Below are 17,100 nucleotides of genomic sequence, written 5' to 3'. Positions count from 1 at the left end.
AACAGCACTGTTCAATAGAAATGCAATGTGAATCACACAGATTTTCTAGTAGTCACATTAAAAACCAAAACCAAACAGATGCAGTTAATTTTAATAATGCATTTTATTTAACCCAATATATCCAAAATATTATTACTTCAACATGTAATAAATTAACTGTTTTCATAATGTCTTTTAAATTCAGTTTGAATTTTAAGCTTATAGTCCTCAGTTTTTACCAGCCACATTTCAAGTTCTCAATAAGCTTGGTAACTAAATAAATATGTTTTCTTAACACAATATCCCGCCCAATCAGGCTAACTGGAGAAAGCTATGAATCTAACCCATGTGGAATCCAAATTTTTGTCTTTATTGAAAAAGAGCATGTTGATTAACTACAATATGTATATACCCAATACAGACAAAATTTGATTAATATGACCAAAGTAATTTAAGACAGACTGATTTGATTTCCAGATTTAATTGATCACATTATCTAGATAATTAGACAAGCACGTTATTCCCACCCACTTCCCACCCACTGTGTCTCAGATTTGTATTTCTGCCATTTAATTGATTTGCAACCACAGAAACCAATTCACCCCATTTTGAAAAACGTGTCATCACACAAACCAGTGCCAAAGGAAATGAGTTTATGAGTAAAGAAAAGCTAGGTGCATATTCTAAGATGAAGTCTTAGGAAATAAGAAACAGTTTACCTAGAGTTCATGGCAAAGATATAGTTAAAGTCAGCAGATTTAAAGTTGGAAATCAAATATTGGCAAGGAAAGCCATTATATTTTTAAATCATGCAGTGATCCATGCAAGCTGTTATTGCAAGATAATGGGTTATAAACAACACACATAATAGTTAAAATAATTATATACTGAACAGATGAGAATATGATAAATGCATCATTTCAGTTCCTGAAATAGCTGACATACAAAGAAGTTATGTGGTCTAAAGGTTATGTTTATCACTTCTTCCTTTGCTTAATGTTTATTTTCCTCACCATTATTATGTATACTTCAGATTTTGTTTTAAATAGCTTTTCTGAGAACTGGCTTAAAATTGTGCATGACTGGACAGAGATCACATTGCTTAAATGAAGGGTGAATTTCAGATATTTGTCATTGTATCATACTCTAGGGACCTGAGTAAGACAATAAGTGTACAGTTAGTCCATCAAGGCTGTATTTGTACAATGGATATAGAGTGGGCCTCCTTTAATTAAAAACAAATGAGATAATACCACAATGAATAGTGTTTGTTAATTCTTTAATTCAGGAGACAGAATCAGGTGCAGACAAGTTTTTGAAATACATAAAATTCTTTTTCTGTTCTCTTTTCTCTGCACCATCTCCCCAAGGTATCTTTATTTCTTGATCTTACTCTTAGCATTTCATGATAAAGTGTTAGCAAAAGGAAGGTTCTCTAAATAAATGAATGAATGTACTAATTAAGAAGTCAGTAAATGCTTAAAAGGATCATTTCTTTTCATGTACATTCACAGGCCAATTTCTAAACTAGGTAAGCCCTCAAAATTCAAAGAAAAATCTCCTTAGAGTTGAACTGCTATATAAGAGTTGATTTTGGGGGGCACAAATAAACTGAATCTGACTGCGCCTCCAATCCCCCAACCCAGGGCATCATGACCTTGAGAAGATCACAGGATTTTACTTCTTGGACCTGCAGGCTGGACAGTCACCTTGCCCAGCTCTTTCTAGGATGAGAAGAAAGGGAATTGGAGGATGGAGTGGGGCACAAAGATATGTCTCTCCTCTGCACCGCTTTCTATACGGTGGTACTGGCCTCACAGCCAGTAGGAACAAAATCCTAATTCCCAGGTCCTGCTACCTTCCCTCTGCCTTTCTCCTACTGAAAAATGTGTAACTTCTGGAAGTGCTACTTTATCCAACTTTGCTTCCTTCCTGTGTTTTGGATGTCTATCCAGTGCAGGAATTGGACTTCAAAGATGAGTAAACCATTTCTTGCCATCAAGGAATTGACAATTAATTGGAGAAAAGATGGTGGACACAATCAGCATAGTATACAATTATGATGTTTCAAGGCATAATAAATAAATAGTTGACAATATATAATAGCTAAGATAATAGTTAACATAATACAAGACCTAATAGTGTATACCAGAGAGGTAGCACAGACCGTAACCATATATATTTTTTAAGACTCACATCTCATAACTCTAAAGTTTCTACCCTTTTGATGTGAACAGCGTTTGAGAATAAATCCCCTAATGACTGCAACCCTTCTGAAATGTGACCAGGCAGCCATTTCAATATGCAGCCTTTGTTTTCAAATACTGCATTGTTAATGGAACCCATTATTCAGGCACTCAAGGCAAAAAGGGAGACTCCTTGCCAAAGGTTAATATTGAAAATGTGCTGGGTGATTCATTTAGTATAATTGATTGATTTTTTTTTCAGAAATCCCAGACTAGAAATCATGTGCTCAACAATGCATAAAAAATTGATAGTGCGAAACATTGATATTAATCAATAAAATTATGAACAAGGTAGATGAATCAATTAACAAAACCTAGAGAGAGAATTGTCAAACACTAGCCCACTAATAAAAACCCTATTGGAGTTACAAATAAAAAAAGAGGTGATGTTTTCCAGTTGTGTTCAAGCCTGCTGAATACTGACATAGCTCATCAGTCTATAGCAGCCATAGTTTAAAACAAAGTTTCTGACAATAATATTTAAATTCAGATTTTTTTTTTAATGCAGATAACCAGAAGTCAAGAGTACTATTTTGCTTTGTTAGATTTGTGTGTTTGACTTAGCAAGTCAATTGCTTTATATAACCTTGGAGCAGACTGACTCATTTTAAAAAAGAAAGCTTAATAATGTTCATTGTTTCATATGTATATCAACTCTCCATTGACTGTCATAATGTGTTAAGGTGATGTGTTTGTAACACATGTATGTATTCACACACAAACACACACAACAGTACACTTGAGTCTTAAAAATCAAGAAACAGTTCAGTGTCAACTTAGTCCTATGATGAGCTATGTGACTTTTGAGCAAATTACATCAACATTTTGTCTCTGTGAGTTCAAAATTCTTTAAAGGGTCCTAAAAATAGAAGGGAGGTTGACCAACCACTTCTTCACCCTAACAGTCTCATCAACTCCCAAAGTCTCTTATTCTTTGCCTCATGTCAGACAAACTAGGAACATTGTACAGTGATAGACTCACAACTTATTGGCAGCCCACTGAAATAAAGTCTACATAAACTTGGTGGTCAGATTTACCCCATTTACCCATCCAGTTACAAGAGCTATTAGCGCAGCTTACAGTTTGGAGTACTAGGATATAAAGTTTCTCTTCTCTGATGAAAGTGAAAGTCTCTCAGTAGTGTCCAACTCCTTGCGACCCCATGGACTGTACAGTTCATGGAATTCTAAAGGCCAGAATACTGGAGTAGGTAGCCTTTCCCTTCTCAAGGGGATCTTCCCAACCCAGGTCTTGATATTGTTCTAGCTGGTCTCCCACATTGCAGGCGGATTCTTTACCAGCTGAACCACAAATGAAGTCCAAGAATACTGAAGTGGGGAGCCTGTCCCTTCTCCAGTGGATCTTCCCAGCCGAGGAATTGAACCAGGGTCTCCTGCATTGCAGGCAGATTCTTTACCAACTGAGCTATCAACTGAATAGTTTGATGTACTTTTCTTGTGAGGAATGCAGAGATAACTGTGGTCTTGACCACCAAGGTAGATGAGGACAGCCTTAAATATTTCACAAGTGGACAAAGGCAAGTGATGATATCTTTTATAATCGAAAGTCAATCACATTGGGAGCTCTTTGTCACTCGGATTGTGTTAAATTGAAGTTATCAGAAGCAAAAAAAACAAAAAACAAAAAAGACATGCAATTGGTGACTGGTAAATGGATTCTGATGAGCCAGGGGTCTGTTTAGTGCTCAATGGTAGAGAATCTTCCCAACCCAGAGATCGAACCTGTGTCTCCTACATTGCATGCAGATTCTTTATCTCTGAGCCACCGGAGAAGCCTACTAGATGGAACTTCATCCATCCAGCTAGAACAATATCAAGTCAATGGTCTCAGTCTCTATATACACTGCCTCTCTAAGATTTCAGAATTTGAAGATGCTTAGAAAGAGCCTTAGTCTCCATCTCTTGGCATCCAACTAGCATACACTCCCCGAAACACGTTACTATACTTTTTTCATGTCTATGCTTTTACTGATTTTTGAAATATCTCAAATAATCCTGTGGAATTCAAAGCATCAGCAAAGCTCTTCAGAATCCTCTGCAGTGTAGCTGTGCTTCTGCCCCATGAGAGCCTGAGAAGACACTGATGCCAGTGGCCAAGAGTATTGCTCTGCCCTGAAGAATATGATCGGGGTTTTTTACTGCATCTGGCTCCCTTTGACCAGTGAGGATTCAGACTTCTTTGATGCAAAATATGACTGTGTCCACTATGGTTCTCATTACTCTCATTTGCACTTAAAGAATAGTAAAAAAAAAAAAAAAAAAATGGAAAGCCTTAGACTGAGAACACAGTAACTCATAACTTCTCTGAAAGTTCAGTGATGCAGCAGCTCGACCCCTCTGGCAGAATTATTTTATATGATACTTCCTAAATGGCATCATTGAACGGTAGGATGTTTTCAAGGTTAATGGAAATGTGGCAAATTTCCCAATTCCCTCCTACTGCAGTTGGGGAAACTGAGATAGAGGAGTAGGCCCAGCAGTCTCTGAGCGTCAAAAACAGATCAGCAAGAAGGTTTTGGATGCTCATGCACTGGCTCTATATTGTTCCTTGAATACCATGTTTATACTCTGGGTCATCTTCTCAGCCAAGTGCTGTATTTGGAGTCAGAAATTAAGGGTCTGAGTCCTTAGTAGCTCTGTGAACCTCACACCCTCATCTCATAAGGCAAGGCTAATGATTTTTTACTTCACACAGTTGCAAGAGTGAAAGGAAATAGCAATTGTAAAAATGTCTAGTGTATTTGACATGAGATGGAGAGAGTGTTTCCCAAAGATGAGATATTTTCTAGCAATGTCTGTATGCTGATTGGAATGATCTAGTCAGACAGGAACAAGCTGATAATGAAAGAGAGAGAGAGAAACTGCTGGAACAATTTCATTGTGTAGGTGAGAGGCGAGAAAGTCTGGTGCACATGTGCATATGAGCACAGAGAGCTCATTTGAGCTGCAGGAGGGAAAGCAGAGAATATAAGCGTAGATGCTCACAGATAGGTCAGGGAACATGGTGGTGGTAATGCAGCACTTCTGCTTGTTCTGTAAAAAAAAAAAGCAAGACCATCAGCTCAGAGTGAAGGTGAACAGTTAGACTTCTTTACAACAATGAAAGAAGAGGATGTCTGCCTCATCACCTGTATTTGAAAATTCGTCCAGAGTAGAACCACTTAATCCCAAATACTAATATGTACCATTTATCAAGATTGCTCTGAAAAAAAAAAAAAAAAAGATTGCTTTGAAACATTTACTTTATAATCAGTATTGAGAAAGACGTGCTAAGGGCTAGGAGCTCTGACAGGAACTGTCTCCATAAACAAGCGAGAGCTGGTCCGTGACTTCAATAAAAGCAGAAAAGCAGATTCTAATATAATGATAGACATGAAAGCAAAGACATGCCTTAGTCTGGGCTGAGTTATAGGTTGAAGGCATCTTCAATGTACAGAGAGGGTCACAGGGTAGCACTGTGAGTTGCTTTAAAAGCTTTCTCAGAGACAATGAAGCCTGGCCTCAGCTTTAGAGAATGAGTTGGACTGTGGCAGGCAGCATGGTGGGGAGGGGCATTCTGATTCTGTATAATTATAGATTTGCTGGTGGCTGAGAGTGAATTATGGTAGGAGGTCAAAAATAAATGATGAGCAGAGGCCAGTTCACGAAAGTACCTTCTATGCTGTGCTAATGCTTCTGACCAATTCTATAAGCTAGAGGTTCTCTAGCTTCCCAGGTGGCTCAGTGGGTAAGAATCAGCCTGCAGTGCAGAAGACCCAAGAGACACAGGTTCGATCCCTGGGTTGGGAAGATCCCCTGGAGGAGGGCATGGCAACTCACTCCAGTATTCTTGCCTGGAGAATCCTGTGGACTGAGGAGCTGGCAGACTACAGTCCATGGGGTCGCAAAGAGCTGGACACAACTTAAGCAACTTAGCACACGCAGCGCTCACAGTACACACCAAAATCACCCGGTGAAGTCTCCAAAAGCCCAATTACTCCCCACACTCAACCTCCGGAGACTTGGGTAATCCTTATGCCAGCTTGAGAAAGACGCCATTTGAGCTATTAAGATGGCATTGAACTGCACGGCCCTTCCTGTGTCCCTCGGATCTTGCATAAGTCACCCCTAACCATTACACCTAGTGACATGAGGTATATTCATGCTTTTTATATGGGACCATTATTCAGAAGTAAATTTTCATCAATGTTCACGGTAGGGAAGAGGCTAAAAGAGACATTAGTGGACCAAAGCCAAAATAAGCATGGCCTCTTGCCCTCCAGTTGTCAGATCTAAGTGAAGATCTAACAAAGCAACACACAGCAGCCATGAACTCCTGCAGAGGAAGAGGAAGTAGGAGAAAGGAAAGAAGCAAGGCCTGGATCCAACCTTCCTTTTCCTCTAATTTTCGGAACAGCAGGAGAGATGGGGATATGAGGAAAGCAGAGCCGTGGGGGCTGCAGAGGAGGAGGGCAAGTCCTGTTCACCATCTTTTCACCTTTCTTTCCGGGTCCCATCTGGGCCAAACAGCAAGTTCAGCCCACAGCCAGGCTTTAGTTGTCAGCATTATTGAGATTACAAACCAGTGATTTCAATGTCAAGCTAATTATCACTGGAAAATAACATGTGAATACTGACTCCCTTGGTGTGCAGCCTACGAAAGAACACTCGGCGAAAAGGATGCCAGTGTTCATTGTTGGCTTTTATGTAAATTGATGAGCCTAAGGTTTGCCTTGGAAAGTCAGGTTTTGACACTAATGACTGAAGCTGACCTTTTGGGTATAAATGTTAGAGGATTTTTTTGTTTTTGCTTTTGTTTTTAACTCATTCCTTCCTTTCACTGATTCCATGGTAAATACAGCTTTAAAGCTTATGTGGCATGATAAATAACAGCAAAGGCAATGTCTTTTCAGAGAAACTCTTAAAAAAATATATCCATTCTAAATATCCTATACCCTTTTAAGGTAAATATTCTTAACCAAAGTCTGACAGGCTGGTAACAACATCATCTAATTACCCAAAGAACCTAGACTTACTCAAATAATCTAGTCATGATTTATGACCAAAAAATAAAAGAATCTAATCATGAAGTGACAGTATTTGTGATTAAAATTCTGAGGCAAGGAACTGAAAAACAAACTTTTTTTTTTTCCTGAATCAATATATGTGATGAATGTGGTCACTGTCAAATATTTTAAAAGACAATTCCAACAATTGCAAGGTATTACTTGTAAAGAAATAACAAGATTTGTAAATGTGGCAAATTGTTGACCTAAGTTTGAACTTCAAGGAAGTTTGCCCATTGAAAAATTACACATTTTCTTTTCATCTTGCTACTATTAGAAATGGAAACAGAATGTCTTTACACAAAGCCACACATCCAGCCAAGAACTGTAATTACCTTTGTAGCTCTCACATTTTATCAGTAAGATTTGACAACAAAACATTTTGAAAATAAAGACAATAAATGAAAGTCTCCCTGTGAAAGTTTACCTGAGCATTAGACAATTATTCCACATATGTCTAGCTTGCTACAATTCATACCTCAGACTTTTGTGAATAATATGTTGATGATTACATAGGGTCGAACTTACGGACTAATTTATACAACTTTTTTGTTCATTCTATTTTTGCTATTTCTGAGATGAATTTTTAAACTAATTTTTAAACTAGCTTATGAAAAACTCAAGTTCAACCATTTTGACTTTTGACTATTGATGAGATTACTGATTATCAGTGAAATAAATGTATCTTAATCATTTTTAAGCTGACCTTATAAATTGAGGAAGAAAAAGGAAGGAGAAGTAAAGGAAGACAGAAAAAAAAATAGAAAATAAAAAAACCAGTAAGAACAGTCTATGAAATGAGACAACTTGAGTTAAGCGTGGATTCCCCACTAACAGCTAACCTTGACCTAGCTGAGACTCAGTTTCCTGTGGATAACAAAGGAGATAAAACTTGATTAAAGGAGATGATATAAACTCACAGGCAATCATTATGCTAATTCCAACCCTCCTACCCTCTCTCTGACCTAATGGAAAGTTTCCATATTATCTTGAAGACACTATCATCTTTAACATGAATGGCCAACTAAATGGCAGCAATCTTTCCGATTTTAAATATAATGTTAGCAAATTACAGATTGACACAAGTTACAGGAAAGTTTCGCTGCCCGAGAAGCATAATCCAAGATGGGAACATGTGTATGGTTTATTGAGAGCGCCTTCTCAGCAGTGGAGTGAGGGAAGGTGAGTAAGATATGCTTTGATCAAACAAGGAGGTAAACATGTGGCTTTGTCCTAACTTCTATGTCTTTCCCAAGAACGTTGCCCATTTCTGACCACAGCCGAGGACCTGGATCATGCTGTAAGGTTCCGGTTTTACAGAGTTTTCTGATCAAAGGAAAACTGCTGGCAACCTTCTGGCCTCAGTGTAAAACAAAAGTAAGATTTACGTTCAGGAAAGGCTAGACAATCCCCCAAAAGAATGAAAACAGGCAATGCTTTCTCTGGAGCCAAGTCTGATAAAGTGCTTGCCCTCAAAGGCTAGAGCATGTCCTCTATTTCAAGGGAGTTTAAAGAAGGGCCATGATAGAAGCAAGTCATCTCTTTCAACAAACTGCTTGATTGGGTCCAATTCCAATTTTATTCTTCCCTTATAACACTTTTACTTCAGTGCCCTTGTCCCATTAAAAGTGCTGTAACCCTTGCACGAGATCACCTAATGATTTGCTACAAGAGAAATTCCAACTCAGAACTGAAGTACCTGTTACATCTCAAATGTCCAGCACTTGAAAACCACAGAGCTGATGCCTGCTTTTACCTGCTGAACTACCCAGTATTACTGGGGCTCCTATCCACATCCAAGCTAGCATGTTTGCAGGTGGACACATCCTAAATGAATTGGCAAATAACTTCATAACATACATGCTTTCTACATAATTCATTCATAATTCAACATTTGTCTTTCTAAGATTTACTTTACAGACAGCATAGCATCTCTAGAGCCAGGGCTTGAGTTCAACCCCTGCACTTAATGGAAATCTCTGAGGGATAAAGAGTCAGATCACCTCTGGTCACCCTTTGATGCTTAGATATGAAAATGCTTTTCCTGACATTTCTGCAAGGCAGATTTTTGTATTCCCATTTGACAAACGAGAAAAGTGAAATTCAGTTGGTTTGATCAACTTGAAAAGCGAAAGTGTTACTTGCTCAGTCGTGTCTGACTCTTTGTGACCCTGTGGACTGTAGCCCTCCAGGCTCGTCCATCCATGGGATTTTCCAGGCAAGGATACTGGAGTGGGTTGCCATTTCCTTCTCCACTTGATCAACTGACAAAATGCAAGAAAGCATTGACTCTGGGGTTCTGTGATGCCAAAATCTATGCTGCTTGTTTTACATCAAAACTGCCTCCAGTAAAGAAATTTCCATTCAGTATGTTTAACTGGCAGACTTACAAACAATAAGAACATGTAAGTCTTATGCAGTGCTGATACACTGCCTTCAACAAATCAATAGTGAAAGAGGAGAGGAAGACAAGTAAGCTATCAACCCAATCCAATGCACACTTTCAGAGTGAAAATCACAAAGCACGATATGGAAACTGTGGGCTTCCTGGTGGCTCAGTGGTAAAGAATCCACTTGCCAAGCAGGAGATGCAGATTTGATCCCTGCTCAGGAAGATCCCCTGGAGAAGGAAATGGCAACCCAGTCCAGTATCCTTGCCTGGGAAATCCCATGGATGGAGGAGCCTGGAGGGTTACGGTCCATGGGATTGTAAAGAGTTGCCCTGACTTAATGATAACAAATGGGGAAGCTTTGGAAGAATTCCTAACCCAGTCTTTGAGGTTTAGGGCTTCTTGGGGGAAGGAACATAAAACCTAAAATCTAAAGGGCAGTTAGAGATTATCAAGATGACACTGGGGTACTAGGTTACAAGCATCCCAAACAGGGTAAACAATCAACTGAAATGGAGAGGTTAATAAATACAGGCAGAATTAAACCAAATGTCATAGTACAATGAAAAGGAATAAAAATGCAAATGATCGTGAAACAATAAAGAAGAAACAGATTTTGAATAAACATACTGAAACAAATAAGCCACTGTAAATTCTCAAACATTAGGCTATGCAAAACTAACCTCAAAGGGTCCTTTAAAGGCACGTTGGCTTGAATTACAAGGACACAGGAAAAAATACAGCCGTCCTCTAGGAGGTATGAGTTCCAGGACCCTCGTGGATACCAAAATATGTGTATCCTCCAGTCCTTTATATTAAATGGTGTTGTGTTGTTGTTGTTCAGTCCCTAAACCATGTCCAAGTCTTTGCTACTCCATGGACTACAGCATACCAGACTCCTCTGTCCTCCACTATCTCCCAAAGCTTGCTCAAATTCATGTCCAATGGGTCAGTGATGCTATCTAATCATCTCATCCTCTGCTGACCCCTTCTCCTTTTTGCTTTCAACCTTTCCCAGCATCAGGGTCTTTTCCAATGAGTCAGCTCTTTGTATCTGGTGGTCAAAGTATTGGAGCTTCAGCATCAGTCCTTCCAATGAATATTCAGGACTGATTTCCTGAATTTCCCTTAGGATTGACTGGTTTGATCTCCTTGCTTTCCAAGGGACTCTCGCGAATCTTCTCCAACCCACAGTTTAAAAGCATCAGTCCTTCAGTGCTCAGCCTTCTTTAGGGTACAACTCTCACATCCATACGTGACTACTGGAAAAAGCATAGCTTTGACTATACAGACTGTTGTTGGCAAAATAATGTCTCTGTTTTTTAATATGTTGTCTAGGTTTGTCATAGTTTTTCTTCCAAGGAGCAAACGTCTTTTAATTTCATGGCTGCAGTCTCCATCTGCAGTGACTTCGAAGCCCAAGAAAAGAAAGTCTGTCACTGTGTAGAGAATTGTGTAGTATTTGCATATAACCTATGCACATCCTCGTGTATAGTTTAAATCATGTCTGGGTTACTTAAAGTACCTAATACTAAGTAAATGCTACGTAATTTATTGTAAATACAATGTAAATGCTATGTAAAAAGTTGTCATTACGCAGCAAATTCAAGTTTTGCTTTTTGGAACTTTTGGAATTTTTCCTGATACATTTGATCCACAATTGGTTGAATCTGCAGATGTAGAACCCGTGGTTATGTGGATCTGATACCACACTTCAAGTCTTTGCCAATATGCATTTTCTTTTAATGCTAAGCAAAATACTGATGGCAGATGTGACATGATTGTGTATTCCCAATGCTTACCGAATTTACATTAAATGGAAATTAGCAGCCTGTCTTAGTAATTGGAGTGTGACCTCTTTGCAAGCAGCTTTTGGCAACAGGCCTGTCCAGGAGGGTTTCTAAGGCATTGCCCCAGGGTAACTGCACCCTGGGTGATGGTTGGGCGGAAGCCACGCAGAGGTGAAACCAGTAGTATCTGGTGCATGTCTTTTAAGAGCATCTTTTTATACACTATTTGATCATGTAATTTTTTTTTTCACACCTCTTCTGGAATCAATCAAATTCAGTATCAATTGCTCAAACTTGTCTGGGGATAAATCTGCCAAAAGCTTTAAGGGGACTAATAACAATGTCACAAATTCCTGACAAAACAAAGAAACCGACTTTTGGCAACTGTATCATTGAAGATGAGGCTTAACACTGGAAAAGAACCAAGTTCACCGCTGCATCGTCAGTGCGAAGCAGCAGGGACCTTTCCATTGCTCCTGTGTTGCTGTGCGCCCCTTCCCTGAAAGGTGTTTTATGTATTTTTAATGGGGCAGTAATAACATTATTAAAAATTAAACCACAGGTGTACTTTCACTAATATACTTTCCAAGTAGTTGGCTAATTAGAGATCTGAAAAACCCATCTTTCATAATTGGTTTTTTCTTCTTTTAGAAGACTTTATTCGGTGATGGCCGATAATAAATTTTGCTCCAGACCAAGAGGGAGAAGGATCTAAATGAGAACATGCCCAACCTATTCTAATCAACATGATTCAATTGAACTGTAATGGTATCAAAACAATTGACTTTTTACCATTCGAACTTAATTATTCTACAATAGGCAGAATAATGCATGTTGCTTCCTGCTTAAAGCAATTCTGCAAACGACAGCTTTGAAGGATGGCATGAAGCAATTTCTTTTTCTCACCCACAGTTTGTGAATATTGTTTTAAAACATCATTAAGTCAAATAACCACAGTCTAATTAAGTCTCTTGTAGTTTTGAGGCAGTTTTATGAAATGCCATGGGATTTATTTGACTCATTTCTTCACTTGACTGGAAGTTCTTGAGATGCTGAATGAATCTAAACCCCAGAATCCTCATCCTGAGGAAATAAATGCTGCAAAGCATGTGGGTTGAAATAGTATTGCTTAATGTGATGTTAGAAAAACAAAACTGAAGGACTTACTCAGCAGTTCTGCCAAAATATCATGATATTGCTCTAGGCAAGTCCCATTTACTCTTCGTGCTCCAGTGGGCATTGTAGGTAGATGAGCACTTGGGATTTAAAGTGTAAGACCCTGTCAAAGAATAAGAAAAAGACCCCTAGAGCTCAAATTAAAAATAATCTTTTAAAAAGCTATGTTTACTTGCTCGGTGGGTAAGAAAGCAGTGTGTTTCTCAAGAAAAGAGTAAATTCAGCAAGTCTCCCAGAGCTGAAAGCAGTAGGTTGAGTAGAGAGACGAAAGAGGGGACTTAGTTCCATATTCAAAGGATTTCTAAGCATTACATTATAATTGATTCATTAGAGACCTGGATATTCCTCCTTAGACTGGCCATCTTTCTGCTTTGACTTTCAGAAGCGCAGTGTTCATTTTCAAATAGGTCCAGGATGGATTCCTAAGATTGTTGCATGCAGGCTTGTGTAAGTAAGCATGGCCTGAGAATTTGGGCAAATTCCCAAACCAGACAGAGGAAGGACTAGAATGGTTGAATCTCAGATATTATTCCATTCAATATCTTCATTTACAGAAGACCCATGAGGTAAAATGATTATCCTAGAGAACAGAAATTCTGCTATGTGCAAGGAAATCAAAGCTACAGGGCACTGAAGTTGAGCAAAATAGGGCTTTCGTATTATGACCGAGGGCTTCCCTCGTGCATCAGTGGCAAAGAATCAGCCTGCCAATGCAATGCAGGAGGTGGGGGTTCGATCCCTGGGTCAGGAAGATCCCCTGGAGAAGGAAATGGCAACCCACCCCGGTATCCTTGCCTGGGAAATCCCATGAACAGAGGAGCCTGACTGGCTACAATCCGTGGGGTTGCAAAGAGTCAGACAGGACAGTGCACACATGCAAGCCAGAACCACAAAAGTCTCTGACACTGGAAGATTTAACAGAGAAGAGTTGCTCCAAAAATTTCTAATTACAGTTTGTAATTTTTACATCTTCTAAAGTTGTAGTATTAGAGGCAATTTTGTATGGAAGATCTTATTCAGAAATTCAATTTAACTCATAAGTTGCTGTTGTTTAGTCACTCAGTCATGTCTGACACTGTGACCCTATGGAATGCAGCAGGCCAGGCTTCCCTGTCCTTCACCATCTCCCAGAGTTTGCTCAAACTCATGTCCACTGAGTCGGTGATGCCATCCAACCATCTCATGCCCTGTCATCCCCTTCTCCTCCTGCCTTCAATCTTTCCCAGTACTAAGTATATACTACGGATACAGTATGTGTGCAGCACTGCAAGATTCAAGAAGTGAGGTGAACAGTGAAAGTAAATGATGAATACAGCACTGCCCCTGACTCTAAGGAAGTCATAAGCTGGAGGGAAATATACACACCTAATTGTAATACAAGACTGTTGCAATACAGGCTAAAACTGTATATAAATATAATACTATTTAATCCAAGAGGAAAAGGTATGTATTCTGACTGAAGGGATTGGGGATGGTGTCAGAGAAGAGAAGACACTTGAACTGACCTTGATAGATTCTTTTGCTCTTTCAATAAGTATATAATGAGTACTGCTTACTAGGTGTCAAGCCTTATCTTTGGTGATGGGGATGGAGCAAAATATATGTCCATCCCTGGCCTTGGGAGGCTTACATTCTAAACAAATTTGCAAATTATGAATATGCACAGAGTCTGTGAAGGTATCCCCAGGGTTGAAACATAAGTTTCACATGTAGCCCTTGGGGTAAAACACGGCTAGGGATGGGGATAAAAAGGAAACAGCAGGGAAGAGAAGTAAATACTGTGTTAGAGAGGTGGCGGATTATTATCTAGGCAATTGAAAATATTGTTTCAAGGAAGTGCTCTAAAGAAGATTCTGAAACAGCTGTGTACATGCATTGTTGTTTTTCAGTCTCTGAGTCCTGTCTGACTCTTTGTAACCCCATGGACTGTAGCACGTCAGGCTCCCCTGTCCTTCACTATCTCTTGGAGTTTGCTCAGATTCATGTCTATTGAGTCAGTGATGCTAACCATCTCATTCTCTGCTGACCCTTTCTCCTTTTACCTTCAATTTTTCCTAGCATCAGGGTCTTTTGCAATAAGTCAGCTGTTCTCATCAGGTGGCCAAAGTATTGGAGCTTCAGATTTAGCATCAGTCCTTCTAATGAATTGGAGAAGGAAATGGCAACCCACTCCAGTACTCTTGCTTGGAGAATCCCATGGAGGGAGGAACCTGGTGGGCTACAGTCCATGGGGTTGCAAAGAGTCGGACACGACTGAGCAACTTCACTTTCTTTCTTTTCTTTCTTTCTTCTAATGAATATTCAGGGAAAGGAATTTCCTGAATATTGATTTCCTTTAGGATTGACTGGCTTGATCTCCTTGCTGTCCAAAGGACTCTGAAGAGTCTTCTCCAGCACCACTATTCAAAAGCATCAATACTTCGGCACTCAGCCTTCTTTATGGTCCAACTCTCCAATCCATACATGACTGCTGGAAAAACCATAGCTTTGACTATAAAGATCTCTGTTAACAAAGTGATGTCTCTGCTTTTTAATATGCTATCTTGGTTTGTCATAGCTTTCCTTCCAATACTAGGATGGCTGTTTTGCAGTAGCACTGGGAAATGTCTGGAATTCAGTGTAAATGCTTCTAGGTCTGGCAGCAAACAGGAGTCCCTGGACCATGGGCAAAGTGCTGAAACCTCCAGGCTTAGTTCAGCTCCACATTAATGTATGAGCTTTGGAATGTGTGGCCATTCCAGGAATCTGATCTCTCACCAGGATAGTGCTCCACTGAGGGAACACTGGCAACAATCAAATTGATTTGGGGTCATGCTAGGGATTGATTCTAGATTCCAGAAGAGGACCTGTGAGGTCAGTGTGACCCCAAGAACAATCATAGCAATCAGGATCTTTGGGGACAAATCTATTTTCTCAAGGACAGCGCAGACTTTGAAAAAACTCTGTGGATCTCTGTCTGTCACTGAAATCAAGCTCAATAATTGTTTGGTGACTGGTAATTTTTGGTGAGATTATTCAACAAATACAAGTAGGATAGGGTCCACAGAGTTGACAAACTTTGAGCCCTGTTTCACTAATTCTCAGAGTATAGTATGAGGTCCTTCTTCATGGTTGCAAAAGCAAGTGGAATGCTTACTTAAAAAAGTGCAAATCCCTGGCTCTCACATCAAATAAGTATCCCAGTGGTTTTGTGCTCATTAGAATTTGACAGCCACTGCATTAATGTAATTGATGATGTAGTAAGGCAGTTAGTTTTTCACTGACAAGCAGCGTAAAGGAAGGCTCTGACACAGAGCAAGGATCACTGCAAAATGGTCTATGAGTGATCTTATATCTGTTGGGAGAGTTGAGGAGTTTTTAACTAGGTCAAGATAAGAAAGGAACTAGAATTTTATTGAGCTTCCATCTGATGGTCCTGTTAGAAGCTTTGAAGAATTGTCTCCTTTAATTTTTACAGCAACTAGTCAAAGACAGTGTTAATTTTTGCAAATGGATGTTGAAGAAGTTAAGTAATCTGCTCATCAGATCAGATCAGATCAGTCGCTAAGTCATGTCTGACTCTTTGTGACCCCATGAATCGCAGCACGCCAGGCCTCCCTGTCCATCACTAGCTCCCGGTGTTCACTCAGACTCATGTCCATTGAGTCAGTGATGCCATGCAGCCATCTCATCCTCTGTCGTCCCCTTCTCCTCCTGCCCCCAATCCCTCCCAGCATCAGAGTCTTTTCCAATGAGTCAACTCTTCGCATGAGGTGGCCAAAGTACTGGACTTTCAGCTTTAGCATCAGTCCTTCCAAAGAAATCCCAGGGCTGATCTCCTTCAGAATGGACTGGTTGGATCTCCTTGCAGTCCAAGGGACTCTCAAGAGTCTTCTCCAACACCACAGTTCAAAAGCATCAATTCTTCGGCTCTCAGCCTTCTTCACAGTCCAACTCTCACATCCATACATGACCACAGGAAAAACCACAGCCTTGAGTGAAAGTGAAATTGTTAGTCCCTCAGTCTTGCCCTACTCTTTGTGATGTACAGAGTCACCTAGCTAATCCCACATCATTTGATCCCAAAGTCAAACCGTTCCTGATGCACCACACTCAGACATCAAAACATGCTAGCAATTAAAATGAACTATCACTCTGTGGAAGCACATCTTATTTATAATGGTGGGTTTATGACTAAAATTTGTATATGAACAATATATGAAGACCAGTGAAGTGCTTTTTAGCAGTATTTTTAAATTTTTTTTAATGCAATATGGGATTTTTTTGTTGTTGTTAGGCTGCTAAAAGCATATCAATAAATTGATTTATTAAATCTTCCTGTTTTACTTGAAAACTTCTCCTTTTTCAATTAGCTTTCTGGACCATAAATTGATTCTGTCACATGTTGCCATGTGCTTTCTAAAAGTCAAGGCATTATTGCTACCTCAGAATAAGAAAAACAGGCATGCTTGAT

General features: G+C 39.5%; 1 protein-coding gene across 4 annotated transcripts in view; it reads left to right on the top strand.

Moving 5' to 3' along the window:
* The window catches only part of GRIK1 (glutamate receptor, ionotropic, kainate 1), a 473,915-nt gene that overhangs the window by 377,501 nt on the left and 79,314 nt on the right, over window positions 1-17,100 (top strand). The gene's annotated exons all lie outside the window — the stretch shown is intronic.

The sequence above is a fragment of the Bison bison genome, unplaced genomic scaffold (assembly GCF_000754665.1).
Source record: "Bison bison bison isolate TAMUID 2011002044 unplaced genomic scaffold, Bison_UMD1.0 scf7180017864368, whole genome shotgun sequence".
Lineage (NCBI taxonomy): Eukaryota > Metazoa > Chordata > Mammalia > Artiodactyla > Bovidae > Bison > Bison bison.
This window is presented reverse-complemented; position numbering and strand designations above follow the sequence as displayed.